General features: G+C 36.6%; 1 protein-coding gene and 1 pseudogene across 11 annotated transcripts in view; one reads left to right on the top strand and one right to left on the bottom strand.

Moving 5' to 3' along the window:
* Positions 1-26,974, top strand: part of TBC1D5 (TBC1 domain family member 5) — a 545,542-nt gene that overhangs the window by 238,824 nt on the left and 279,744 nt on the right. The window contains exon 1 of one of the 11 annotated variants that reach the window (XR_006585524.1): positions 18,529-19,292. The exons of the other annotated variants lie outside the window; for them this stretch is intronic. The gene's annotated coding sequence lies outside the window, so the exon portion shown is untranslated. Of the gene's footprint in view, positions 1-18,528; positions 19,293-26,974 lie in introns of those variants that run through there. 11 annotated transcript variants of the gene reach the window in all.
* LOC123380212 lies at positions 13,427-13,538 on the bottom strand (annotated as a pseudogene).

Here is a 26,974-nt window from a genome sequence, read left to right as displayed (position 1 = left end):
ACAAGGGCTTTGAATGATACATTGGATCATATGGACTTGACAGATATATATAGAACTCTGCATCCCAAAGCAACAGAATATACTTTCTTCTCGAGTGCACATGGAACATTCTCCAAGATAGATCACATACTGGGTTACAAAACAGCCCTTCATAAGTATACAAGAATTGAAATCCTTCCATGCATACTTTCAGAGCACAATGCTATGAAGCTTGAAATCAACCACAGGAAAAAGTCTGGAAAACCTCCAAAAGCATGGAGGTTAAAGAACACCCTACTAAAGAATGAATGGGTCAACCAGGCAATTAGAGAAGAAATTAAAAAATATATGGAAACAAATGAAAATGAAAATACAACAATCCAAATGCTTTGGGACGCAGCGAAGGCAGTCCTGAGAGGAAAATACATTGCAATCCAGGCCTATCTCAAGAAACAAGAAAAATCTCAAATACAAAATCTAACAGCACACCTAAAGGAAACAGAAGCAGAACAGCAAAGACAGCCTAATCCCAGCAGAAGAAAAGAAATAATAAAGATCAGAGCAGAAATAAGCAATACAGAATCTCAAAAAACTGTAGAGCAGACCAACGAAACCAAGAGTTGGTTTTTTGAAAAAATAAACAAAATTGATAAACCTCTAGCCAGGCTTCTCAAAAAGAAAAGGGAGATGACCTAAATAGATAAAATCATAAATGAAAATGGAATTATTACAACCAATCCCTCAGAGATACAAACAATTATCAGGGAATACTATGAAAAATTATATGCCAACAAACTGGACAACCTGGAAGAAATGGACAAATTCCTAAACACCCACATGCTTCCAAAACTCAATCAGGAGGAAATAGAAAGCTTGAACAGACCCATAACCAGCGAAGAAATTGAATCAATCATCAAAAATCTCCCAACAAAGAAGAGTCCAGGACCAGATGGCTTCCCAGGGAGTTCTACCAGACGTTTAAAGCAGAGATAATACCTATCCTTCTCAAGCTATTCCAAGAAATAGAAAGGGAAGGAAAACTTCCAGACTCATTCTATGAAGCCAGTATTACTTTGATTCCTAAACCAGACAGAGACCCAGTAAAAAAAGAGAACTACAGGCCAATATCCCTGATGAATATGGATGCAAAAATTCTCAATAAGATACTAGCAAATCAAATTCAACAGCATATAAAAAGAATTATTCACCAGGATCAAGTGGGATTCATTCCTGGGATGCAGGGCTGGTTCAACATTCGCAAATCAATCAATGTGATACATCACATTAATAAAAGAAAAGATAAGAACCATATGATCCTGTCAATTGATGCAGAAAAAGCATTTGACAAAATTCAGCAACATTTCTTAATAAAAACCCTCGAGAAAGTTAGGATAGAAGGAACATACTTAAAGATCATAAAAGCCATTTATGAAAAGCCCACAGCTAACATCATCCTCAATGGGGAAAAACAGAGCTTTTTCCCTGAGATCAGGAACACGACAGGGATGTCCACTCTCACTGCTGTTGTTTAACATAGTGCTGGAAGTTCTAGCATCAGCAATCAGACAACAAAAGGAAATCAAAGGCATCAGAATTGGCAAAGATGAAGTTAAGCTTTCACTTTTTGCAGATAACATGATATTATACATGGAAAATCCGATAGACTCCACCAGAAGTCTGCTAGAACTGATACAGGAATTCAGCAAAGTTGCAGGATACAAAATCAATGTACAGAAATCAGTTGCATTCTTATACACTAACAATGAAGCAACAGAAAGACAAAGAAACTGATCCCATTCACAATTGCACCAAGAACCATAAAATACCTACGAATGAATCTAACCAAAGATGTACAAGATCTGTATGCTGAAAACTATAGAAAGCTTATGAAGGTAATTGAAGAAGATATAAAGAAATAGAAAGACATTCCCTGCTCATGGATTGGAAGAATAAATATTGTCAAAATGTCAATACTACCCAAAGCTATCTACACATTCAATGCAATCCCAATCAAAATTGCACCAGCATTCTTCTCAAAACTAGAACAAGCAATCCTAAATTCATATGGAACCACAAAAGGCCCCGAATAGCCAAAGTAATTTTGAAGAAGAAGACCAAAGCAGGAGGCATCACAATCCCAGACTTTAGCCTCTACTATAAAGCTGTCATCATCAAGACAGCATGGTATTGGCACAAAAACAGACACATAGACCAATGGAATAGAATAGAAACCCCAGAACTAGACCCACAAACGTATGGCCAACTCATCTTTGACAAAGCAGGAAAGAACATCCAATGGAAAAAAGATAGTCTCTTTAACAAATGGTGCTGGGAGAACTGGACAGAAACATGCAGAAGGTTGAAACTAGACCACTTTCTCACACCATTCACAAAAATAAACTCAAAATGGATAAAGGACCTGAATGTGAGACAGGAAACCATCAAAACCCTAGAGGAGAAAGCAGGAAACGACCTCTCTGACCTCAGCCATAGCAATTTCTTACTTGACACATCCCCAAAGGCAAGGGAATTAAAAGCAAAAGTGAATTACTGGGACCTTATGAAGATAAAAAGCTTCTGCACAGCAAAGGAAACAACCAACAAAACTAAAAGGCAACCAACGGAATGGGAAAAGATATTCGCAAATGACATATCGGACAAAGGGCTAGTATCCAAAATCTATAAAGAGCTCACCAAACTCCACACCCGAAAAACAAATAACCCAGTGAAGAAATGGGCAGAAAACATGAATAGACACTTCTCTAAAGAAGACATCCGGATGGCCAACAGGCACATGAAAAGATGCTCAACATCGCTCCTCATCAGGGAAATACAAAACAAAACCACACTCAGATATCACCGCACGCCAGTCAGAGTGGCCAAAATGAACAAATCAGGAGACTATAGATGCTGGAGAGGATGTGGAGAAACGGGAACCCTTTTGCACTGTTGGTGGGAATGCAAATTGGTGCATCCACCCTGGAAAACAGTGTGGAGGTTCCTCAAAAAATTAAAAATAGACCTACCCTATGACCCAGCAATAGCACTGCTAGGAATTTCCCCAAGGGATACAGGAGTACTGATGCATAGGGGCACTTGTACCCCAATGTTTATAGCAGCACTCTCAACAATAGCCAAATTATGGAAAGAGCCTAAATGTCCATCAACTGATGAATGGATAAAAAAAATTGTGGTTTATATACACAATGGAGCACTACGTGGCAATGAGAAAGAATGAAATATGGCCCTTTGTAGCAACGTGGATGGAACTGGAGAGTGTTAATGCTAAGTGAAATAAGCCATACAGAGAAAGACAGATACCATATGGTTTCACTCTTATGTGGCTCCTGAGAAACTTAACAGAAACCCATGGGGGAGGTGAAGGAAAAAAAAAAAAAAAGAGGTTAGAGTGGGAGAGAGCCAAAGCATAAGAGACTGTTAAAAACTGAGAACAAACTGAGGGTTGATGGGGGGTGGGAGGGAGGGGAGGGTGGGTGATGGGTATTGAGGAGGGCACCTTTTGGGATGAGCACTGGGTGTTGTATGGAAACCAGTTTGACAATAAACTTCATATATTGGAAAAAAATAAAAATAATAAAAATAAAAAAAAAAGGAGGGGCACCTGGGTGGCTCAGTCGATTAAGTGTCTCACTACGGTTCAGGTCATGATCTCGCTGTTCGTGAGTTCAAGCTCCACATCGGGCTCTGTCCTGACAGCTCAGAGACTGGAGCCTGGTTCGGATTCTGTGTCTCTCTCTCTGCTCCTCCCCATTGGCGCTCTGTCTCTCAAAACTGAATAAAAGTTAAAAAAATGTAAAAAAAAAATAGGGAATTTGGTTAACACAAGTAAGTTACAATGCAGTAAATAACATTTTATAATCAAATGATATTATGAATACATATACTTGATATCATCTTATTGTCATGTTTTTAAAAAAGGCTATTTGTATAGTACTATTATTTGTGTCCTTTTCCTAGATATTTTGGAAATGCTAGGAATGAGGAAAGCAAAGTAGATTCTTCCATTTTTTTAAATACTTTTGATTCTTCCTGTAATGTCTGTTTAGTTTTTTTTTTTTTTTAGCTTATTGCTTAGCCAAACTTTTTTAAATCACTATTCGAGCATAAGAGGACAAGAATATTAACACTGATAACATTTCATTGCATTCTAATATTTTAGTCCTGCTATTAAAACACTTTTCCAGGGCACTGTGAGAATAGAATTATTTGTAATTTTTATGTAATTTATGTACTAAACATACGTCTCTTCTAATACTTAATCTTATGGACTACAGTTTGATTTAGTTGTCACTTGGGTAGTATGATCACCTAGAAGGGGGGAGGTAGGCTTCATGTTCTCCTGTTCCCTCTGAGTTATGGTGCCCATTGAATTCAGTTAGGTAACCCTTGCAATGATATGTCAGTAGTATGAAATAGTCACACTGCAAAAATGATAAGCTGTCTTTCTCACACAAGTCCATGTTACAAAAATTTATTTTATTTTTAAGTCAGATTTCTCCTGTTAGTGTAGAAGCCCTTGTGATACTATTACATACTTATATATCCTTTAAGTCATATTCCATGTAAAGCACCTTGCTGCAATACCAGTTTAGAATTATCTGCAGAGATAAAAGTACACTGCAATATATTCCATTTCTGTTTCTTAATAACAAAACATCTTAGCACATGTTATCCCTTAATGCCACCACTAAATTGTATTCTGCTATATGTTACATGTAGTGTTTTTACTTTACTTTTGATTAGTAATATAGTTGGTATTTCTTTTTTTTTTATTTTTTTAACGTTTATTTATTATTCAGAGACAGAGCGTGAGCATGAGCATGGGAGGGCCTGAGAGATGGGGAGACACAGAATCTGAAGCAGGCTCCAGGCTCTGAGCTGTCAGCACAGAACCCGACACAGGGCTTGAACTCACAAACCAAGAGATCATGACCTGAGCTGAAGTCGGATGCTTAACAGACTGAGCCACCCAGGCGCCCCATACTTAATATTTTCTAAGGGATTGAAAGAATGCAGAAACAGTTACTCATTACCCAATTACTCTATGTTAGGCAGACTTTCTGCCTATAGTAACATTTTGAGTTGAAGAAAATAGTTTTGAATAGTCAAGTTTTGTAGTACAAAGAAGTCACTGAATCGTGATTGAGGGGAAAAATAAAATGATAGTAAAGAAATGTGATAATGGAGTAAATGAATAAAATTGTTTTAGTATAAACTGGAGGAGGGTCCTGAAAGTTTTTGACTAATGTGGCAAATTATGAAGCTAGGGCTCAGTTCAAAGTGTGGGGAGATACTTGACTGGAGGGGGATGCGATTTTTATAGCTACATTTCAGATTGATTGTGAAGGGTAAGGTGGAACCAAAATAAAGTGATTAACTAAAATTTTTAATATAAAACATTGATTCTTTTATTTCAGTATACTTCTTTTTCTGTACAGTAAGTTATGTCCTAATAAAAATTAAAGAGCAAGTTGCATTTGGAAGATCAGGTCATCGTAACTCATTGACATTAGGCCACATAACTGAATAATGTCTTCCTTCAGTGAAATACATCAAATGAGATCAACAATTATGACTCATAAACATGCCTCGCAGGCATAAAACAGCAGGGAATTAGCATGTGAGGCTGATAAATATGCATGTAAATAAGCTCCCAAAGGAATAACATGGGTTTGATTGATAGGTTTAGAATTGGAACATATGTAAACCCCTTTATTCCTCATTCTGGTGTAGCTAAGTAAAGATGCGTTTTACTTGTTAAAAAGTTTCAATAACTTTGTAAATCTTAATGCCACATCTGTTTTTTTTGTTGTTGTTGTTGTTGGTTTTTTTTGTATGTCACTTGTAAGATTAATTGAATTGTCTGCAGGCTGGATGGCCCTCACATACAATAAATGGTGGAACATGCGAACGAGTGGCTGTGCATCTGGGGCTAGAAATGGGGGAACAGTCTTCAGGAAATCTCTTGTTTTTACATTGCAAAATGATCTACAGTTTTTGAAGATAAAGATGTGACCTAGCAGTTAACTTTGACTCTCTAAATATACTCTTTCTGTATTTAGCTCCTAAAATTAAATTTGTTTCTTCATTCATTTCATACTGCTACTCTGATAGTCTTCAAGGAAAATGTGTCTTTTGGGGCACCTGGATGGTTCAGTTGGTTAAGCATCAGACTTAGGCTCAGGTCATGATCTCACGGTTCATGAGTTCAAGCCCCACGTCCAGCTCTTTGCCTACAGCTTTGAGGCTTTGAGCCTGGAGCCAGCTTCGAATTCTGTGTCTCCCTCTCTCTGCCCCTCCCCTGCTCACATATTCTCTCTCTCTCTCTCTCTCTCTCTCTCTCTCTCTCTCTTTGGCTCGCTCGCTCTATCTCAAAAATAAATAAACATTTAAAAAATACAAAAAAATAAATTGTATCTTTTTAAAATACTCTTTCAGTTCTTGATACCTATGCTTTTTCTGGCCCTTCCAAGTCAATACTCATAAACAATTGTGGAACTGTATTAGAAGGCACATGCTTAAACAATAATCAGATATCGGGAGCCTCAGGTTTTGTGCCCATGCTTCTTAATCACTAGATGACTTTGGGAACTATTAATTCCTTCCTTTAGGCTCAAGTCATTTCAGGTAAATGGAAGGAGAAATGTGGCTTTCGATTTCCTGGTGCAGAGTCATAAGCATTATTGCTGTGGAGGGTTCAGAGATTTTGCTAACTAAAGACATTATGGGATCATTTAGTGCCCACGTCTGTAAGGGAAGAGCTTTCCTGTCTCCCTCTAGTAATAAACAAGTGAATAAGAAGCAACATTAGCTTAATTCCATGAAAGAGCTTTTGGTTTCAAAGGAATCATATTTTGGTTTGGTGAGATGTGACTGAATTCTCTACAGCCTACATCCATCATTCTACAGACCATTGTTGATACAAACATCGGGCTTTCTGAATTCTGCAGCCATGTTCTAGATGCTTGGGATACATCAGTGAACAAAACAAGGATCTTTACCCTCATGGAGCTTGTCTTCTAGAAGAAGGAGATAGTAAATAACAAGCATAATAAAGAATTAAGATAAATAGGGTTTTAGAAAATGATAATTGCTTTGGAAAAAAATGAACATTGTAGTTTAAGGGCATTGACAGTGTATGTATGAGTCAGGAGGCTGCAGAATTAAATAGCAAGGTAGATCTAATGAGGAAAAGTCTTTTTTTGAGCGAAGACTTAGAGGAGATGAAGGAATGAGGAATATTGGAGGCAAATGCCATCCAAGCTGAGGAAATAGCAAGTGCAAAGGTCCTAACGTAGGAGCTGCCAATCTGTTCTGCAAGTCCAGTGAAGACAGCGGGATGAGAGTTAATAACCCTTCGTTCTAACCCTCAGTGGGTGTTAGACTCCTCAAGTGTGACCAAATGACCATTTGCTTAATCCAGCTTGGCTGAATTGCCATCTGCAATTGTCTTGTTGCTAGGTGCCTCAGAACTTTGGATATTCTTTCCTGTAGGCCTTTTGCATTAATCCTTTGCATTTTGGCACTTCATTTATTTTGTGCATTCTATTCAAAATGTGTACCTCCCTTCCAACGTTATTTTTTCTTGACTTGGTTTCTGTATTCACCTTAATACAGTGAAATTGAGTTAGAGGTGAGGGCAGGATTTTCTATAGTGTAGAAGAAAGAACTATTGGAAAAAGTAGATTGAGTTAGGGGATACAGAGTTCAGAATCTGAAAGTAAGAAAAACCATGCAAATCAGTTGTTAAGTTATAAGGGATTTAGGTCCAAGGTCCACAAAGTACATGTTATAGTAAATCAGTTGGGAATGGTACTCCATTCCCCCTTGCCTCTTCCTCCCCCCACCCCCAAGCATTTGGAAACAGAGAAGGGAAGGGTGTGTGTGTGTGTGTGTGTGTGTGTGTGTGTGTGTGTGTGTGTAAGGGTTGTCATGGTAGCTAGGAAACTTCACTGGCATTTAGTGGGTAAGTGCTAAAATGCTTGTTACTGCCCTAAACAGTTTCACATAAGGAAGAAATATTTTGCCCCAAATGCCTACAACTATGCCACTGAGAAACGCAGCAAAAATACTGAGTACCAGGCTAGTCCAAGCTAGCAAGAGAGTCCTAGAGAACTGGAGAAGGCAGTTTTCTGGAAGACTAAAGACTATGTTGTGGGTCAATAAGGGCAGCAAGGGGAGTTTCCTGTCTTAATGGCCTAGAAACTCTGTGATGAGTTCATGCTAATTGCCATTGTAGGGAACAAAGACTTCTAGATAAAGATACGTGTTTGTGTATACACGTTTCAGACTGAGCTCAGCATCAGACGCTGTTAACCTCACCCTTAAATATGACCGCATGGTTACACATCAGAATTTCATGTTATGGGGATCCGGTATTGGTTAACCAAGTCATCTTTGGGAATACATTTTTAAATACTTAATTGGCTGGTTTCAGAATTCTAATCATTTCAAACTGGACATTGCACTCTTAAACTTGCAAAGTTGTTTTTAAAAGACTTCATGGCAAATATTCCTCTACAAATTCTCTTGAAAATGAGAATTTTATAATTTCCAAGAAAACTCAGAAATGAATATTGGCTATAGGTACCTTTTCTGGGTTATCTTAGGAATAAAACAGTCTTACATGCCAAAATGTCTGATTACTTAGAAATAAAATTATATGGAAAGGGGAGAAATAATTTTTTGAAAAAGAAAATTTTGGACAAGTATCAGGTCTCTTGTCTGTTTTGCACACTTCTGGATCCCCAGCACCAGGATACAAACACTAAATGATTATTTGTAATGAAGTGAATGAAATACCCTAGAGATAGAGCCTTGAGTTCCTGACCAGGACAAAAGGTTTAACACTACAGATGCATAATTCTCATCCTTTAATGAAAGAAAAAGGACCCATTTCTATGAAAGTACTTCTTGGTATTAACTTCAAAAGAAATTAATCAAATTGACACTTATGTAATAATTATTGATTTTAGGTAAAGATTATTAGTATATTCTAAAGAAAATGTATAAGTATTCTTAAAACTTTGCTAATTATTAATGATTCTGTAGTCTTTAGTAGTAGTAACTTTCTGGATCTATACCATGTTGGCCACCTGTGTCCCAGAGGAGGAGGCAGTGCAGAAGGCATACAGCGTGTTTGTAATGAAACCTAGATTGAACAGGGACCATGTAACTGTGCCTTCAGTGTCGGCAGGGAAGAAACTGATTGGCTAAGAAGGGCTGGCAGAAGCTGGACCCTAACTAGGTGGATTTTGGAGTCAGCATCATAAAATCAGAATGGCACTGAACAACTGGATGAAGGATCAGGCCTAGAATAATAACAATAAAACATACTATTTAGTGTGAATTTTATCTGTGGCAAAGCAAAGTATTTATAGTCATTAAGATTTTGAAGGGAGAAAGATAAGGATGGATTTTTAAAAAGCAAGAGTGGATAAATGGAAATCACTCCTGTCATACCCATTATTAATACTTAAATATGAGTAACACAGAATATCTTCTTTTTAGTATTATTATTTTTTTATTTTAGAAAATACTAAATATTGTCGGGGCTTTCAGAAATTCAGTTTTAAAATTCAGTCTTCTGCATATGGTTTTCATTATAAGTTTTTGTTTTTGTTTTTTGTTTTTTGTTTTTTTACTAAAGATGTCTTCCTTACAAGTTTATTTGGAGGGGAGAGGGAGAGAAAGAGAGGGAGGGAGGGAGAATCCCAAGTAGGTTCTGCACCTTCAATGCAGAGCCCAATGCCAGGCTCAAACTCAGGAATTGTGAGATCATGACCTGAGCTGGAATCAAGAGTTGGACGTTTAACTGACTGAGCCACCCAGGCATCCCTTTATTATAAACTTTTAAATTTCTTTGCGGTAATATTTACAATCCTGTTATTTTTCAGTAACTTAATTATTCCTATTGAAGATGGACTACTTTAGTTCCTTTGATTACAAAAAAAAATTAATAAGGACATAATTCCTAAAAAATTCTAATTCTTAGGAAAGGGACTAAGTCAGTATTATTCCTATAGGAATCTCTTGTCCAGTGATGTAACTTCATCCAAGGAGAAACAAAAAATCCTTAAAGGAAATGATGACTAGCTTATGTATTAGATCACAGCCTCCCAACCTACATTATCCTCTGAACCAACAAACTATCTAAAATCCTCATAACTGTTTTCTGGAGCTAGGGAAAAGAGAAGCTAAGTAAGTAGAGGAGAGAATTGGAAATGAGGTAATTTAAAAAAAAAAAAGTTTGCACATTGCCTTAGATGAGTTTTCTTGCACTTTGGCTGTTTTAACTACTTAAACAGTAGTTAGGAGTTCAGGAGCCTGTTGTACAGATATTTCTTATATTTGGTTTATTCATCTGTTTGCTCAACTAAATTATTTGTTCTTTGAAAGCAGAGGTTTTTTGTTTCATCCCTGAATTCCCCTAGGCACATAGGAGAAGCTCACTAAGTTTTTACTAAATGAACTGACTCAGATGTTTTAGCTAGCAAACATGCTTACGGCAAGGCAGTAGCATTTCATCATGATATGAGAGTACTGATTTGTATTCTCACTGGGACCTGTACTTCCACTGATGTGGGCTATAGGGATGCTTATAGCAGAGCCAAAATATTTCTCAAGAAGCAATCCATGTGAGAAATATGTACTGTGTTGATACCTCAGAGTTTTGTGCTACAAAAGATAGCAAGGATCTGGAAAGTATAAAAAGAAAATGCAGTCAGTTGTCTATATCAATTGTGAAGCAACTCAGGTCTGTATAACATCTGATTTGAAGTTATCTGATTGAAGTTACATCATCTCATCCCCCCTCCCCCCGCCTCCCTTCTGATTTGAAGTTATGTTATCTCTTAATGGACCAACCAGAAGGAATTGGCTAAAAATATGTTGCCCCAGGAATTGCCCTGCTTAATTGACTTTGGCATTTACCTTGTGTACACTTGAAGATGACTCCCACAAAGAAAGATTTGAATTTGGGTACATTTGATACTGAGTTTTTACTCTCAATAGTGTAACTATTGGTCCATGGTTTCTTCAAATATTTCTCAAGTTGTGATAATGTAACCATATGATCTATTTGGAAGATGAGATACATATTTCTGTTGGCCAAAGCGGGGAGGTTAGGTTATCAGTTTATCCACATCTGTAAAGTGTACAATATATTGAAAGTAAGTTTATGTTTGTGGGGTGGAGAGTGGAGTGAGCCAGTTTCTTTTTCTGAGCATGAAGTATGATTTAAAAGTCAACAATCAAGTTTTAGGTCTTAGCACATTGCTTTCTGCAGCCAGTAGAATGACTCCTTTCAAATCTTTTCCCCCTTCACAAAAAACTCCCTCTTTGACATTAGAGAACAAAAGTTCTTTCCTGTGGCCACCAAAGCCTTTTTTTTTTTTTCCTTACCTCATGTAAGAAAGTAAGTACCCTTACTTTCAGGGGGTAAGGTTGCTCAAGGTATTTATTACTTTACTGATCTAGACTAGGAATGGACAGTTTTGTTTGTTTGTTTGTTTATTCTGTAAATGGCCAGATAGTAAATAGTGTAAGCATTGAGGGCCGTCTGGTCTATAGCAACAACTCAACTTAGTCCTTGTAACACAAAAGTTGTTAGCCACAGAAAACACGTAAATCAGTGGATATGGCTGTCTTTCAATAAAATTTTATCTATAATGACTAAAATTTGAATGTCATATAATTTTCATTATATGTTACAAAATATCCTTCTTACAATTTTTTTAAATGAAAATACAGAAAGCATTCTTTTTTTAAATTTTTTATTTAAATTTCTTAAAAGTTTTAAAATTCCAGTTAGTTACCATACAGTGTAATATTAGTTTCAGGCGTACAATTTGGTGATTCAACACTTACATACAAAACCTGGTGCTCATCGCAACAACTACCCTCCTTAACCCCCATCACTTATTTAACCCATCCCCCCCACCTCCCTTCTGGTAACCATCAGTTTGTTCTCTATAGTTAAGAGTGTGTTTCTTGGTTTGCCCCTCTCTCTTTTTCCCCATGCTTGTTTGTTTTGTTTCTTAAATTCCACATATGAGTGAAATCATATGGTATTTGTCTTTCTCTGACTGTTTTAATTTCGCTTATTAGCACAATGCTCTGTAGCTCCATCCACATTGTTGCAGATGGCAAGATTCCTTTCTTTTTTTGTGGCTGAGTAATATTCTATTGTGGGTGTGGGTATGTGTGCATACATACACCCCCCCCCCCACACACACACACCACATCTTTTTTATCCATTTATCTATGGATGGACACTTGGGCTGTTTCCGTAGTTTGGCTATTGTAGATGATGCTGCTATAAACATTGGGGTGCATGTATCCCTTTGAATTAGTATTTTTGTTTTCTTTGGGTAAATACCTAGTAGTGCAAAATTGCTAGATCATGGGTAGTTCTATTTTTAACTTTTTGAGGAACTACCATACTCGGTACTGTTTTCCAGAATGGCTACACCAGTTTGCATTGCATAAAACCTTTCTTACCTCATAGACCATAACAAAACAGCTGTAATTTCTGGACCCTGGATCTAGACTTGTTGGAAGAATTATTGGTTTTGCTTGCTTGAAAGTTTCTTTTTTTCTCAATATAATTTTTGATGATATCTGTTAGTATCTTGAAGGAAACCAAATTATTTACCCTAAATAGCTTAAGTTTTTAAAGTAGGTTTCTTGCACTATGTGGTAGTGTTCCATCTATTCCTTTTTATTAAGGTGAGTTCATTCTGTTTGTTTGGTGCTGGAAATACTAAAGTGAAGGAGAGAAGGGAAGTAAAGTGAAGGTCCAAGCAATTTATAATCTAGTGAGAAAAGGATCTCATTTAAAATGTACCCTGTACATGGCTAGGGTTTTACTGGGGGAGAACATGTAAAGTATAAGGAGTGGTGAAGCCGAAGGTAGCAGACAGGAATGCACAGCCTGTTGAGAAGGGGCTTATCTAGGACTGAGGGGAGCATAGATTTCTTGTTGTTGATGGCAAGAGATGAGGGAATAATAATTGGCACGTTGTAGAATGGATTACAAAACTGAGATGGAGCCAAGCAAATTAGAAGACTAGGCACCAGTTAGTTGGGAGCTGTTTCAGTCAGGTATGAACGAGACGATGAGGCTGTCACGAAGGGACGAGAAGTAGTGGAGGCCAGGTGAGCGTTTTCTTTAGAGCCATAGTAAGCAAGTGACAACTAATATTAGAAATTTGGCCAAGGTTCTTAGGATCTGAAAGATGTAAATGAAATATGTGGGTAGTGAGGGAAATTAATTTACCACCTCCATCCTCTTCTCCCATTTATTAGGGAAGAGCAGAACTGACTACTTCAAGAATGAGTAAACAGTCAAAAAATCAAAATATTCAGTAGTACAAAACAAGGGGGGCGCTGTTCTTAGGGGACAGAGAAAATACACATTTGTGGAAATGATTCAAATCTAGGAAAAACAAGTAAATTTTATTGAAATATGCTTCAAATTTTCAATAAATGTGCATATTCTTTTACACTTGATCTTAGCCAAAAGGCCGAGAAGCGATGTGTGCATATTCTTTTGAAACAAAGTATGTAAGATGGTAGTTAAAAGACAGCTGAAAAGAATCCTGGCTGAGAATATAGGAAAAGGTGAAGAAGGGTATGAGTAAGAATTATAAGAAATTTAAATTCAATAGCTGAAGTGAAACGTCTGTTAGAAGCAGTAAAGAGCATAATCAATAAAGCAGAAATTCAAAGTATAGATAGGACAGATTTCGAGGACTGTATAAATTGAGGTGATGGATATGATTAGAACCAACGTCGCTAATATGGAACATTGAGATTATAGAAAGGAGATTGTGGAAGACAGGAGACCTCTTCATAAGGACCTTTGATTCTTTGGGAATTTAGATTTGAATTAGTAATCAGGTGAAACAAAACACATACATACATACATTTACAATTGTGAGCCCTTGACTCATGTCTTACCTTGATAAACATTTATGTGATGGTTATTCTCATAGTTTGTTTTAGAACTATTGAGAGAGAAAATGAAAGCAGATATTGAATCTTCTGAGAAGTAGCAGTCTATGGATTAGGTTATGAAACCAGGGAAAGGAGTGTGGTGGCTTTGCAAATAAAGAACAATGTAAACAACTTTATTTATTTATTCATTTTTAAATGTTTGTTTATTTTTTGAGAGAAAGGGAGTGTGTGTGCATGGGAGCAGGGGAGGGGCGGAGGGAGAGGGGGGATAGAAGATCTGAAGGGAGCTCTCTGCTGACTCGGAGTGCCTGATGTGGGGCTTGAACTCACCAACTGTGAGATCATGACTAGAGCCAAAGTCCAAAGCTTAACCAACCAAGCCACCCAGGTGCTCCTGTGAACAATGTAAACAACTTTGAAGCATTGTGTGCAAAGAATCATCACAACTCCATAACTATTAGATATAGAGGTAAAAGAGTGAAAGCTTCTACGTCTGGGATTTGAGAGAAGTCTGTAGTACATGCATAAGAACATATTAACAAAACCTGTTGGAAATGTAAAGAAAGGAGACTTTCATCAAAACAGAGGTAGATCGTGTGTGTGTGTGTGTGTGTGTGTGTGTGTGTAAAGAAAACATGAACAATTATCCTAACCAAATATGAAGTTAAACTGTGTTTGCATTATTGCTTTGGTATTAACATACTTAATTCACACCATAAACTACAAATACTTCTAGTTATACTGCGTTGTCCTCTACTGTACTTGAATAAACCTACTGTAGAATTTTACTTTTTGTGCTTTATTTGCAAGTTAACATTTTAATAATTATCATAAATAGTTACCTGATTTGCATATTCTGGTTCATAATCCAACTGTTCTGTGGATCAACCACAGTTCTCTTATTATTCATGCCAAGACTTCTATATTAGTCTGAAAATCTATCCTAGACTGCATTTCTGTTTCCAGTTTTCTGAGCTTTTTATAACTCTTAAGTATAGTGCTTTTTTAATCAAAAGATTGAATCATGCATGTGGTAGTATAATAATCTTTCTGACCCACTATTATATGGAAGCTAATTTTTATTATATGTAGTATTTTTTAAACTTTTATAGCTCTATGAGCTTGATATTCAAGTGGTATTTAAGTGATCCATTATCATTTGTCCTTTCAGAATATATATTGAAATGAAAAATAGTTGGCCATGCATACTAAGAACTGAAAAATTTAGAAAATGTTATTTTTTGAGAATCAAATTACAAAATAGATTTTAAAAAAAGATATAAAATAGATATGCTTAGGAGTGGTCATATTAGAGGGGTAGAATGAGAGACCAGATTAAGAACTTGGCTGTTATGTAACTAATGATACTAAAATACCTAGAGAAACTTAATCTGTGAGAAGTAGGGTCTGCTGGAAATGGAAAGAAGGAAATATTGGTAATAACCATTTGAGCATTAGCTATAGAAGGAGCAATTGTTTTGGAAAACCACAGTGTTCTCAACAAGTATCTCCAAAGATGTAGAGGAATCAATGCGTCAAGTTGCAAGAAGCCATTAAAACCAGAGTCTTCTAACCCCCTTTTACTATTGTATTTTTTTTTTATCAATTTACATTCCGAAACGTTAACTCTCTAGGTAGTTTTTCTTATATGTAGAGACTGTACTGGTTAGACTTCCACAAATATCTGATTTTTATCATAGATCTTATTTTTTTGGCTCTATATAATGCATTCATTTATTGGCATATATACTTTAATTTCTTATATGAACAGAATTGGCTAGAAGTACCTGACTACTAAAATCTGATGTACTGAAGAAGTCAGCCTTTAGGATTTAAAACTGAGTACTTACCACCAGAGTGCTAGAGGTACAAATGTGAAATAGATAACATTCCATGAAGGCTAGTTAACTTTAACCCCAGGTGATATATTCCTGCTATATAATGTCATATAATCTGGTATATCCTGCTAGATTTTATTTTTATCCTGTCCTTGTCTGCTTTTGCTATGAATTTATGGGATCAATATTGCAAGGAAAACTCCATTTTTTTCTGAGGCATCAATCGTGCCTTCAGTTCCTCTGTTACCTGTGAATAGCGATTCTTATCCATGCCTTAACATTCTCCTTAAACACATGTAACTGCAGGTTAATGATAAAGTGTGCTGTATGGTATTTTTTTTTTAATATTTGAACTATTCTCTATAAGCAAGTAGTATAGAGATAAATCTTTATCTTACTCCTATCTATATTCTCTACAGTGCCGCACAAAGTGTTTTAAGTCATTTGAATCAGACCACAATATATCTAAACCTAGCTACAAATAAATGTAATCATGAAATATTTTTCTCTGACCTAAATGTACTCACCCTTAAGGTAGACATTGGGTCATCTCGTCTTGGTAGGGAGTTTGGTATGGCAGACATTAGTTAGCTGCCAACTTTGGCAGAAGGAAAGCATTAGTTTCTGTCCCAATGCCTGCCACATAGTAAGCATTAGCTGAACATTTGATGGATGAGTGAACTTACGTGGAAAGTTATATGGTAAACTTTGAAAACCATAATACATGAAATTAAATGAAAATAGGATGGCTTCTGGTTTCTGATCAGAGATGCGGAGAGTTGGAAAAAAACTCAGTCCCAGTTTTAAAATAAAAAGGTGGACAAACAACAAGTTCACAGCTTTTCTTTAACCCATTGAGTGCTGAAATGGCAGGGCAGTGAATCTAGGCTCAGAATCTAAGGAGAGATACTCTTTTTTTGCAGAGAGAAGCACAGTACAAGTACTGATTTACCTGGGCAAGACACAATCAGACACTCACAGAAAGAATTCAGCTAAAATGATTGTTGAATTGGTGGAGGCCAAGTGTGTACTGGTGAGGAAAGGTGAAACTCCTGGTGGGCACAAAAATAGGAGGACCCCAAACTCCTATGTAGATTTTTCTTCATGAACCCCATCAGCCAATAAAAGAAAATCTCCCCTTGGTGAAGGACTGGAGGATGACTACAGCAGCCACTGCAGGAGGAACAATAAACTCCACCTGGACTCCTCTTCCCCTTTTCTGTTATAGAACAAAGCCATATTCTGTTGGGGGAGGTGCAACAATTATTGTTGCCTTAGGACACTGGTGGAATCTCTTTGTAACTGTGCGATCGGAACAAGAGGAAAAACTCTCAAGCCCTGGGGGAGGGGCAGGAATATCTATAGGAACCAGAACTATACCAAGGGAGAGGAATGACTAAAAAGGCATATACATGAGATCAGGGACACAGTGCTTAACTAAGACTAAGTCCTGATCAGAAGATCAAAGAACACTCTCCCCTATTTTTTTACTCCCTGCTGCCAGGATAGCAAGTGTCAAATAGTAAGTAACTTACAAGAGACAGATCTTTTCTGAGCACAAAGCCTTAGAACCAAGTGTGGAGCAGTTAGAAGAATGAAAAAATATTCTTATGGCAATCTGAATTCCCCATCCCCAACACAAGGTATCACTGTAGAAACTTGTGGTCTGTGGTGCATTAGGTGTGGCCATAGCAATGACAGACTTCAAACCTAGCTTAACTCCTAGTTAACATTAATTCAAACCCCTGTGCTAAAAGGCCTAATGGAAATGTATACTCATTTCTAAGCCTAAAATTGCCTTAGTCTTTACTATCATACACATGATGACAGTAATACATAAGATCTTTAATAAAATTTACAAAGCATATGAAAAAGCAAGAAAAAAATATATATACTTCGAAGAGACAAAGCAGTCATCAAAACTAGACATAACAATGACACATGTTAAAACTGTGTCACAAGGTATTTTTGAGTAACTAGGAATTACATGTTAAAAGCTCTTGTGGAAAACCTGGACAGCATGAAAGATCAGGTGGTTAATTTCAGCAGAGATAGTGTTGAAAAATATATCAAAAATTGAGTGGAAATCCTAGAAATGTTTCTAAGGTATTTTTTAAATTAAAAAAATTTTTTTTAATGTTTATTTATTTTCAGAGAGAGACACACACACAGAATCTAAAGCAGGCTTCAGGCTCTGAGCTGTTAACACAGAGCCTGACGTGGGGCTCGAACTCATGAACTGTGAGATCATGACTGGAGCTGAAGTCAGAGGCTTAACTGTAAAGTCTATTTATTTACTTTGAGACAGAGAGAGAGAGGGGCAGGGGGATGCATGTGGGGGAGGGACAGAGAAAGATGAAGAGAAAGAATCCTTAGCAGACTGGGCACTGACAGTGCGTAGCCTAATGTGGGGCTTGAACTTATGAACCATTAGATCATGTCCTGAGCCGAGATCAAGTGAGCCACCCAGGTGCCCTTGGAAATCATAGAAATTTAAAACACAGGGTGGTCTGGGTGGTTCAGTGGGTTAAGTGTCCAACTTTGGCTCAGGTCATGATCTCACAGTTCGTGGGTTCTAGCCCCGTGTCCGGTTCTTTGCCAACAGCTTGGAACCTGGATCCTGCTTCAGATTCTGTGTCTCCCTCTCTTTCTCTCTGTCACTCCCTGGTCACACTCTGTCTGCCTCTGTCAAAAAAAAAAAAAAAAACATTAAAAAGAAATAAATTTAAAAAAGAAATTTAAAACACAGTAACAGAGATGGAGAATGCCTGTGACAGGATCATAAGTAGAATTGACACAGACAAAAAAGAACCAGCAAATGGGAAGATACATCAACAGAAATTACCCAAATTGAAACACAATGAGAAGTAAGAATTAAATAAACACCCAAGAACCATGAGACAATATCAAATGGTACATGTCATTGGAATCCCATAAGAAGGGAGGTAGAGAAGAAATATTTGAAGAAATAATGGCCAATAATTTTTCCAAATTAATGATAGACACTAAACTACAGATCCAAGAGGCTCAGACAACATAAAGTGGAATAATACAGAAAATAAAAATAATTTTAAAATGTAGTCATATTCAGACATAAAAACAAACAAAAATTCTTAAAGGTAACCAGAAAAAAACTTATTGATATAGCAATAATAGAAAGCTAATACAAAAATGCAGAGTAAGAACCAGGTGAGAATTAGAGCAGATTTCTCTTCAGAAAACATGGAAGCCGGAAGATCATAGAGTGACAACTTTAATGTTGCTGAAGGTGGGGAAAAACTTGTGAAACCAGAATTCTATACCTAATAGAAATATCTTTCAAAAAAATGAAGTGATAAAGTTTTTTGTAGATAAGCAAAACCATGGGGATTTTTTTATTAGCAGACAACGCTGTAAGGAATGTTAAAGGAGCATTGTCAGGCAGAAGGTACATGACAGGGCAAAGGCACTTGGATCTGTACAAAGGAAAGAGCATTGGAAGTAGAGTGAATGGAGGTAAAATTGTTTTCCTTATTTTAATTGCTCAAAAATGTGACTGTATAAAGCAAAAATAGTAGCAGTATATAGTGTTTATAGCATATGTAAAAGTAAAATACATGGTAACAGTAGTACAAAAAATTAGAGAGAATTGGGAATATACTGTTGTAAGGTTCTGACACTACACATGACTATGTAATGCTGCTTGTAGATTCTGATTAATTAAATATTATATGGTAAGCCTAGAGCAGGGGTCAGGAAACATTTTCTTAAAGGATAATATAATTTATATTTAACCACTTGTGTTATGATCTCAGTTGCAACTACTCAGCTCTTCCATCATAGTATATAAACAAATGGTCAAGTTTTAGTAAAAATTCACGGAAACAGTTTACTGGCCCATAGGCCGTGGTTTCTCAGTCCCTACTCTAGAGCATCCATTAAATAAAAATGTAATACAGAGGCATAAATGATAATTCAGTAGGGGAGTTCAAATAGAATCATAAAATATCCTCAACTCCAAAGAAGGCATAAAATGAGGGAAAAAGACAATAGATGAAACAGATAGACAACAGATATTTGAATTCATCTATAGCAATGCACATTAATATGAGTAGTCTAAACACACCAGTTAAAAGGCAAAGATAGAAATATTTTTGAAAGAAAGAAGCAATTATATGCTGTCTACAAGATACTTTAAATAAAAAGATGTGGTAGGCTGAATAAAATCCCCACCCCACCCCCAATATTTCTATACTCTAATCTCCAAAACCTGTGAATATGTTACCTAACATGGATGTTTTTAAAGGTTACACATGTTTAGATCAGAAAGGTATTAGGGATTTTCTGGTTAGGCCCAGTCTAATCACGAGTCCCTAATGGCTTAGAACCCTTACAACTGCAGTTAGAGAAAAGCAACAATAGAAGGCGTGGGAGAGAAAGTGTGAAAGGGACTAGGTCCATTGCTGCAGCTTTGAAGATGGAGGAAGGCAGGGAATTTGGGTGGCCTCTAGAAGGTGGGAACAGCTCTCTACTTACAGGTTTTAAGGGATTGGGGACCTCAGTTCCTGGGGAATTGACTTATTTGAACAACTGAGTAAGAAAACAGATTTTCCCTAGAGCTTCTAATAAGGTATAGAGCCTTGCCCACACCTTAATTTTAGCCCAATGAGACCTGTATTAGAATTCTGACCTACAGAACTGTTAAGATAATGTATTTGTGTTGTTTCAAGCTTCTAAGTTTGCGATTGTTTGCTATGGCAACAACGGAAAACTAACACAGATAACTTAGGTCAAAAGTAAAAGGGTGGAGAAAGATACATCATGAAAACACTTAACAAGTGGGCTAGAGTAACTTAATATCAAACTAAGTAGACTTCAGAACAAGGATTATTATAAGGGACAAAAAGAGACATTGCGTATTATGTCTGGCCTATTTCTGTTTGCAAATGTTTTTGAGGTTCAGCCATGTTGTAGGCATGTATTAGTACTGTGTTCCTCCCCCCCCCCCCCAGGTGAATAGTATTCCACTGTGTGGATATTCATTTTCTGTTTATTCAGTGGTTAATGCATATTTATGTGGCTTCAGGTTTGGGATTGTCATAACAATTTTGCTATACGCATTTGAACACAGATCTTAATGTATACATATGTTTTCTATTCATTTTTGTTGGATAGATTCTCGGAGAATTGTTGGGTCATATAGTAAATTTATTAACTTTTGAAGAAACTAGCATACTGTTTTCCAAAGTGGCTGCAGTATTTTATATTCATAGTAGCCATGTATGAGGGCTACAGTTTCTCCGCACCATCACCATTTTCTGTATTTTTGTTTATCGCTACTTTTGGGGCGGGATTTAGCCATTGTTACCATTGTTCTAGTCTATGGGAAAGAAAGGAAGCTAATGTAGGGCATCAGATTTTTTTTTTTTTATCACTTGTGCCTCCACATTGTGAAATATAGTCTGTAGCTGGGTTGCCATATGCCCAACAAAAAGGGGGAAACAGATTTGGGTCAACAGTCAGTATTCTGTAATACTTAAATACAGAATATCTAATTCACAAAATGTAGCTGTTCATCTTTCAGGCACTGACTTTCATCACGTTACAGTTCTATATGGATGTCTAGGGTGAGCAGCAGTAGGAATATATTTACTTATTGGTGGTTTATAATATGCTGTAATGCTGTGAAAATCAACTATTGTTTAAAATTCTTTGCAGCCATTGAAGGTTGTTTTACAGTAGTATTAAACTTATATTGTATGCAAATTTTAGAATATATAGTGCATTTCATTAAAAATTTAAAGAAATCTGTCAAAATATTAACAACAGAATTATAGGCAGCTTTTCATTTTCTTCCTTATATGAATCTGCACTTGAAAGTTTTCCAGAGAATCATGTATAAGTTTTGTAATCTTTATCAATTTGTATTAATTTAGTAACTTTGTTAGTATTTTTCCCTCAACCTATTTAGTTTTGTATCTTTTTTTTTTAATTTTTTTTTGTTTTTAATGTTTATTTATTTTTGAGATAGAGGCAGACAGAGTGAGAGTGGGGGAGGGGCAGAGAGAGAGGGAGACACAGAATCTGAAACAGGCTCCAGGCTCTGAGCTGTCAGCACAGAGCCCGATGCGGGGCTGGAACCCATGAACTGTGAGATCATGACCTGAGCCGAAGTCGGACGCTTAACTGACTGAGCCACCCAGGCGCCCCTTAGTTTTGTATCTTAAAGCAGCCAGGGAAAGAGTTATGCATGAAGATATTTACCATAGTGTTACTAAGAATTAGGTAACTACTTTAAATACAGAAATATCCAGTGATAGGAGAATGGTTAAATAAATATAAAACATTCATTGATTACTATATGTTATGCAGCCATTTAAAATTTTGTTGTAGTTTTTTTTTAAATTTTTTTTAACATTTATTTATTATTGAGAGACAAAGAGACACAGAGCATGAGCAGGGGAGGGGGAGAGAGAGGGGGAGACACAGAATCTGAAGCAGGCTCCAGGCTATGAGCTGTCAGCACAGACACCGAAGCGGGGCTCCAACCCATAGACTGTGAGATCATGACCTGAGCTGAAGTCAGACGCTCAACCAACTGAGCCACCCAGGCGCCCCACTAGTTTTTAAAATAATATGGGAGAAGTGCTTACACTTGTAATACATGAAATAATAAAACACAAAATTGTTTGTATAGTGTGTGATTTCAACTTTACAGAAAAAAAGAGAAAATATTTCCCCCCATGTAATTATAGGTGGTTTTTCCTTTATTTCTTTCCTTCTTTTTTTTTCAAAATCTTTTTTGCTGGTCTTTATCTTAATAATTTCTCTCAATGTGTACAAGTTTTTAAGGTATATGTATTTTTAATGGAAAAATGAAATATATCTAAGAAATGTAAGAAAAGTTGAATGTGGGAAGGAGTGAGATTAATTTCCACATTCTGTTGTAATCTTATTCTTCATTTAGATAATTCTTACATTTGTTCTTTATGCTGCAACTGTATTTGAATATATCTGCAAAGATAATTAGATTATATTGACAACTTAGATAATGTGATACTGATAATGTTTTAAAGTTTATTTATTTTGGCAGGGGGAGGGAGGGAGAGAGAGGGAGCTTTCTAGTTCATTGACTTGTTCTTCTGTCAGCTCCCTGTTGATTTTGAGCCCATCTATTGATTTTTTTTTAAATTTCAGACACTGTACTTTATAGTTTAAAATTTTTAATTTCATTCTTTTTAATAGTTTCTTTTTCTTTCTTCTTTTACTGTGAATGTCTGTCTTTCAAGAGTGTGCTTCTTGGCAAAAAGTTATATAGTAGGTTCTTTAAATCTTTGTTGATTCCAGCATCTAAATTATCTCGGGGTTAATTATATTATATGGCGAAAATTGGCCAGAATTTCCTCATTCTTGATATATCAAGTAATTTTGGATTGTGTCGTGAACATTTTGAATATTTCATTTCAAAACTCTAGCTCTTGTTAAGTCTCCCCAGAGAAATCTTTTTGTGTTTGTTTGTTTCTTTTCTCCTTTCTTTCTTCCCTTTTTCTTTCCTCTCCCACCCCTCCTCCCACAGCCAACACAATTAGGTTCATACTACAAGTTTGGCCTTACTTTCTGTAGTGGTGATGGTGGTTTCAATGTCAGTTTTTATTTTATTTTATTTTATTTTATTTTATTTTATTTTATTTTATTTTATTTTATTATTTTATTTTATTATTTGTTTTTAATGTTTATTTTTGACAGAGAGAGAGAGTGTGCGCAGGCGCCAGCAAGAACTTGAGGGAGGCCGAGTGGGGGAGGGGCAGAGGGAGGGAGACACAGAATCGGAAACAGGCTCCAGGCTCCAGGCTCCGAGCTGTTAGCACAGAGCCCGAAGAGGCTCACGAACTCACGAACAGCAAGATCATGACCTGAGCCAAAGTTGGAGGCTCAACCAACTGAGCCATCCAGGCGCCCCTATGTCAATTCAGTTTTTAAAGTCTTTTCTGTGCTTTTGAGTCCTCCTTGCATGTCACCCCCAGGGGTTAGTTTGGGACTACAGTAGTAGTTTATGTCATAGATTAATTTTCAGAGTTTTTGCTGTGCTTCTTTGGGTATGTTTTGAGCATACATAGCTTTGGGGTGAATCTGGGGTTTTTGTCAGTTCATACACAGAAGTAGAGAATCCCCTGACCCGCTGTATTCTTCTCTAGGATAACCCCACACCCTCTGCCTTGTTCTGTCAGAGCTTTGCTTCTCATGCTATCACATGGTTCCACCAAATGGGCCCACTTTGTCACAAAATGGTGAGAGAAAGAGAAAGAAAAAATGATGGCGTTCCCCACTCACTGTTCACACGGTAGGGTCTTCCTTTTTTAGTGTTCTATCTGAAAAGATAGCTTTATCCCTCTGGGTCTTATGTGCACCCCTCACTGCTACCACCTACCCCCAGGGCAGTGTAGTTCTTCAGTTAGACCTGGCCTTGTTGCAGGGTTGGAAGTGAAAGAAGGGAAAAGAAAAGAGGATTCTTTTCTCAGTCCCAGAAAAATGGGATTGGAATTTTTGCTCTTGGTGCCTATTACTTAGTTCAGCCTGATGGGAGCTCAGAGCTGGGACATGAAGGAAAAAAACCCCAAAGCACTCAACACCACTCTTTGAGTCCTTGTCCAATATTCCTGCTAGTGTTTACACTTCAGAGTCCTCAAGAAGTTGTTTTTAGTATTTTGCCCAGAGTTTTTAGTTGTGATCAGTGGGGGAGAGAGGCTTGCGGTGACCCTCCATGTTGGATCGGATTGGAAATCCTACTAGTAATCTATTACGTGCTGTTTTGTTGTTTCTTCTATTTGTGACCAGATGTCAGTCTTTTTTAGAGACCAAATTAATTTCTGATGTATATAGAAAGAAGTTTGAAAAAATCAATAAAGGGGCGCCTGGGTGGCGCAGTCGGTTAAGCGCCCGACTTCAGCCAGGTCACGATCTCGCGGTCCGTGAGTTCGAGCCCCGCGTCAGGCTCTGCGCTGATGGCTCAGAGCCTGGAGCCTGTTTCCGATTCTGTGTCTCCCTCTCTCTCTGCCCCTCCCCTGTTCATGCTCTGTCTCTCTCTGTCCCAAAAATAAATAAACGTTGGGAAAAAAAAAAAACAATAAAAATTTTAACCAGATTAAGGTAATTCTTCATTGTGTACAGAAATAAAGTATTAGCACAATTATTTACTTTTCCAACATAGAAATGATTTCAGATCATTTCAGAGGTTTTAAAATTTCAAGTCTTCATTTAAACTTAGAATTAAGTATGTAGTTGTTTCTGCCCATTTTGTCAGGTTATCCCTATGATGGCAGATTGTAACTGATCTCTTAGCTTCCATCTTGTCTCCCACTTTCAATCCAGTATTTACACAGCAGCTAGAATCATCTTTCTCAAACATGAAATAGATCTTTTTCATCATTTTAAAGCTTATGGTAGCTTCTCATTGTACTTATCAAATCTAGACTTCCTCCCTACAAAATTCCAAGTTCAATGGTTGTTCCTTCTCCCACAGACCTCATCTAAAATTCCTAGCCTTTGAGCCATCTTGGCTTTCTTTTTTTTTTCTTTTTTTCTTTTTTTCTTTTTTTTTAAAAGCAAGCTTCTGCTCTAGGGCCCTTGCAGGTTGTGCCTTTTGCCATTGATATTTAAATGGCTATTTTTTTCTTACTAGAATCTCAAATCAGGTATCACCTCTCCCTACAGAGAGCATCCATCCCCACTGAATATCGCATTATTCTGCTGTATTTTCTTTATAGCTATTATAATTATCTGAGCTTATCTGTTAAGAATTCATTTTCTTTTCTCTTGCTTCCCTCTACCCCCACACTTCATTCTGTTTTGCTTACTATAATACTTCCATGTCCTAAAAACTGTCTGGCACATAGTAGGTTCTCAGTAAGTAATATTACCAAGGTTTAAAAATGGAGAGTTGCCATTCCTAAGGCGGTATGATAATGATATCATCAATATGACTATTTTATCATCATTTTTTGCCTTGCAGGGCTTTTCATTCAGTATTATTCCATCCACTTCCTTCTCCCTACACCCCCTCTCAAATTCCTTCACTCTGAAGTTGAAGTGATCTTTTTAAGGCTGCAAACCTTACCATGTTCTATTTTTCCTTAAAACAGTTCTTTCACTGCCTTGCTATTCATCTTGACCCAAATCCTAAATGTGACCTTCACAGAATTCTGGCACATGCTGGTCTCTAGTGGAGTGCCTTTTATGTACTTCTTGGTCAGTGACCCCTCCCCTCTTATAGTAGGGTGTGTTATTAGTGTTAAAATGTAGGAGGTACTCAACACATAATTGTTGAAAGAATAAAGTAGAAGAGCTATTACATGATCTAGCTGCATGGTTAGAAGTTTGAACCAGTAAATGCATTTATTAATTAGGGCCCATTTTCAAATTTGTGTAGATAACTAAATATGTTCATTTGGATAAAATGCTCAATAAATAACTAATTTGAATAATATTTTTTATTCTCTAAAAGGATAGTTGAATATTGTACGTTGCACATTTCCTAGCAAATTTAAAGAAGTCATTTTTTCTTTTACGTATTCCTAGTTATTATCAGGTTTAAAAATCATCTCTGCTAATAAGTAATTTATACTTTATCATAAAATGGTAAATAGAAATCAGTTTATGGATTTACAATTTTTCTTTGAAACTCAGATTCTAGTATAATTCTTTAATGTCATAACAAAAATAACTTAAATAAAACATTTTTATAGATCAATTGAAATGTATTTGAAACTTTATATAAAGGAGACTGTAAATACTAAAACATTTTTGATATTGTACTTGAGGATTTTAGATTGCCATATTTTAATGTGATTTAGTTTAGTAGATCACTTGTAAGAATAAAGATATGTTTGAGTTTTTACCCTTGGTTCTTCATCACAGCTTTGGGATTTATAGTTAAAATGCCCATTATACCTTTTAAGTAGATCTTTGGTATAACAACTTGTTCAGTTAGCTATCATTTAGGCATAAATAGGATTATTCACCTTGGTTCATGGATAATTTTTATCCTTCAAATAGTTCAGTTTAATATTTCATACAAAAAGGTGATATTTAATAATTAGCTAAGTTAATCACTTTGGGGAAATGGATATCTTTACATTAAAAAAAAATTTTTTTAATGTTTATTTATTTTTGAGAGGAGGGGAGGGGCAAAGAGAGAAGCA

The sequence above is a fragment of the Felis catus genome, chromosome C2, assembly GCF_018350175.1.
Source record: "Felis catus isolate Fca126 chromosome C2, F.catus_Fca126_mat1.0, whole genome shotgun sequence".
Lineage (NCBI taxonomy): Eukaryota > Metazoa > Chordata > Mammalia > Carnivora > Felidae > Felis > Felis catus.
Note: the sequence above shows the minus strand (reverse complement) of the source record. Positions and strands in the feature narration are given on the sequence as shown.